At 40.0% G+C, this 3,470-nt stretch overlaps 1 non-coding gene across 1 annotated transcript; it reads right to left on the bottom strand.

Moving 5' to 3' along the window:
* Window positions 1-1,004: 1,004 nt before the first annotated feature.
* Window positions 1,005-1,077, bottom strand: Trnaa-cgc. Its single transcript has one exon. It is a non-coding gene; the product is annotated as a tRNA-Ala (tRNA).
* Between the last annotated feature and the right edge of the window lie 2,393 nt (window positions 1,078-3,470).

Below are 3,470 nucleotides of genomic sequence, written 5' to 3'. Positions count from 1 at the left end.
CGAAGTGGCCGCGCGGTTCTGGCGCTGCAGTTTGGAACCGCGAGACCGCTACGGTCGCAGGTTCGAATCCTGTCTCGGGCATGGATGTGTGTGATGTCCTTAGGTTACTTAGGATTAACTAGTTCTAAGTTCTAGGGGACTAATGACCTCAGCAGTTGAGTCCCACAGTGCTCAGAGCCATTTGAACCATCTGTTTATTCTTCTGATGAACTTGCCTGCCGTGATTCATTCCCGCGCCCACCTGTCGCTTCGCTCGCAGCGGACTGCGGTGCTTCGCAGTCGCTCTCTTGTGTAGTGGAAATACCCGCGTTAGTTTGGCCCGCAACATACGCAGTCCTCTGTTTTCCGCGTTGTTGATATGATGTTAATTTCGTGATTCAGATCCTTTACCGCGAATGGCTGAAGTACGCAGCCACCTGCCCCTACGTAGGATAGCCATGAATGATGGGACTAAAATCAGCACCAAATCCTCAGAAATACAGTCATAAGATAAGGGTGATGACGGCCTACAAATGCTCGGAAAAACTAGCCTTTGCGTCACTACTGAACGTAATACGTGTGTGAAAATGTTTGAAAAGAACAAAGTGTAGCATAATCTACTGGTATACACAACTTTTACACAGATTATATTATGGACCATTCATAATTCTCAGCTGATTTGACAGAATTTAGAAGATCAGTTTCTTTGCTTGCATAATTATAAAACTCTGCTCATCCCATCTGAAGTTACGAGTACACTGTAAGATTCTCTCTACTCTGATACAGCCAAACGATACTGTTCCTCAGTCCAGTGAGCACCGATAACCGATACAAATCTTCCAACCTTAGGTTAGGTAAGGTTAGTGTGTTGTTTAACGTCCCGTCGACAACGAGGTCATTAGAGACGGAGCAAAAGCTCGGGGTAGGGAAGGATGGGGAAGGAAATTGGCCGTGCCCTTTCAAAGAAACCATCCCAGCATTTGCCTGAAACTATTTAGGGAAATCACGGGAAACCTAAATCAGGATGGCTGGAGACGGGATTGAACCGTCGTCCTCCCGAATGCGAGTCCAGTGCGCTAACCACTGCGCTACCTCGCTCGGTCCCAACCATAGAATAATGTGCTACAAGTTAAAATATATATTGCCATATATTTAGCAGTTCTGACTTCGGAACATAGAGTTCTGCATTTCTGAAAAATTCTAGCCATTCGCTCTGGGCAAATAATACTGACTCAATTACTCTCTGAAGCTTTCGAAGCCAGAGAATTCTTCAAATGCACATATTGATCAAACGTTGCTGACTCACAGATACCTATTTCTTTTCCTTTTAAACAAACCACTCGAAATTATTTTGTCAGACAAGTAATGGCAGTTTTATTAAAATGTTATACGTCGCTGTAAAATTTTTCAATCATTAGTTCAGAGCAGTGATCTTTGGTATCTTTTAAAAAATTCTTTATTTTTCATATCAGAATAACAGTTTTCTTCGTCTAATGAAATTATTGTGTTCTCAATAGTGACCCTCACTTCTATAACAGATACTCAGGTTTTCTTTATTTGCTTACTAAACAAACTCAACTGGTGGTGAACAAAACAAAAGAAAACGTCGTTTAAAGGAGCAGCAAAAAATATACCATGATGTTCAGTGGTTTTTCTTCTGACAAGAAAAAAGATTTCAGCTCGTCACAGTTATAAATTTTCTCGTCTGCAGAGTGCTAGCTGTAGAGTGTGATAAAAGTTCTGACCACAAAGTTTTGACCACAACTGACGCGATATCAAGAGGCAAAATGTCTTAAGCAGTTGAAACAGTGTTAAGTAGAACGTCTGCTGGACAGCCCACACCTTCCAAGTTGGTCCCAAATTTCATTTCAAGCGATTGAATATGTTGTTTTCACTTCTACGGTTCAACCCCCGAAATTGATGTTTCAGTTGCAGCCGTAAAATAAGATTTCAGCGCTGAAATTCATAATCCAGCTTCATCAGTTTAGTATTTATCCCTTCACCTGCATAAAACACTGAACAACTATAGGAAATAATTTCAAGGGTTTGTGATTACCGCCATCAGTTACTAGTGCGTAGAACGGAGTTTCTTTCAAGTTCAAAGTGCTAATGGATACAGTATGAGGAATACGGGTATAGTTGATTTTGCTTTGGGTTTTGTTCTTGTGATACTTTGCTTTTTAGAAATCACAGAATCGGGGTACATCATTGAACACAGTTTCGTCGTGCAGTGAAGTGACTCTAGTGAACTGTGATGTTTTACAGTTCTGTATGCTGTTGTCAATTCAATGGTAGCAACGAGCATTTCCACTCTTGTACCAAAACAATTAAGAGTTTTGAACAGGATGACTCTCGTTGAGATCTTTTTTCGTGCTTTTGGGTATCAATATGATGCTTTACGTCATATTTCGCACCATGCTCAATTGAAAAATAACAGTGATAAAGTTTGCAGAATGCTTTACCATCTGTGTTGTCTCTTTTAATGAAAGGCCATATTTCTGTGTATCCATCACTGAAAAAGATCTTACGTTTCACTCTTGGCATCACAAAACTATGAGAACTCACACACTGCAATAACACACACAGGCACTGCATCGGTAAACGAATTATGGATCTCAAGTTACTGAATAATATGAGCAAATGAATAATTATTGTTATACGGCGTTGACAACAATCAAATAAACTAGGCACAGTATGAGAAGAAGCCACTGAAAGTTGCTTATAAGTTATATATTAATATACTAAACCAGTAGAATATATGTCTTCGATTCTCTTATTACAAAAGCGGAACATTTAGCGTCCCGACTGAACTTTCCTGGGACACCAGGACAAAGAGTGAAAAATCGGGACATTTCCGATTAGTCGGAACGCATGCCAGGCACTTGAATGTGATTTGCAGACTATCCATGTCGATGTAGATGGCAATACTAACCCTATCTCGCTTAACCATATTAACGCAAAAGCTATCGACATTATTTTGTTCACTGTTATTATGATTACCTCCATTGTTATTGCCATTCTAGCAATAATCACGATTTTCTCGCCAGTGATCTTCATCAGGCAGAAAGGATTTTATGATTGCTTCCTATGTATCTCTTCATATAATCTGGAAGCTTCTTGAAAAGCTCCCTTCTAATTTCGGATTGTGATCGTCTACTTCTCAAGTGTGTCAGTTTTCGGTACCACGATTCGCAGACATCTTTCATTGAGATACCGGCCATATTGTCATACAATCTGGCCATTATAAATGATCTCCACAAACAGTCTTGTTTTTGCTATTACCCATATCCTTCGGTACATTATTGCTAAAATTCGATGAAAGTCATCCGGTCTGTGTTTAGATTTGTCTCCACCGTTTAGCACCACCTGCTAATGCACCTGATCTATTAACTACTCAGGAAATCCAATGGGTGCCAACCATTATGTCTTTTACCAGGATAAAAGCATTCTTTGCCATCTAACAGTTTTTTATAAGGTATTCTTATAAGTGA

The sequence above is a fragment of the Schistocerca americana genome, chromosome X, assembly GCF_021461395.2.
Source record: "Schistocerca americana isolate TAMUIC-IGC-003095 chromosome X, iqSchAmer2.1, whole genome shotgun sequence".
Taxonomy (NCBI): domain Eukaryota; kingdom Metazoa; phylum Arthropoda; class Insecta; order Orthoptera; family Acrididae; genus Schistocerca; species Schistocerca americana.
This window is presented reverse-complemented; position numbering and strand designations above follow the sequence as displayed.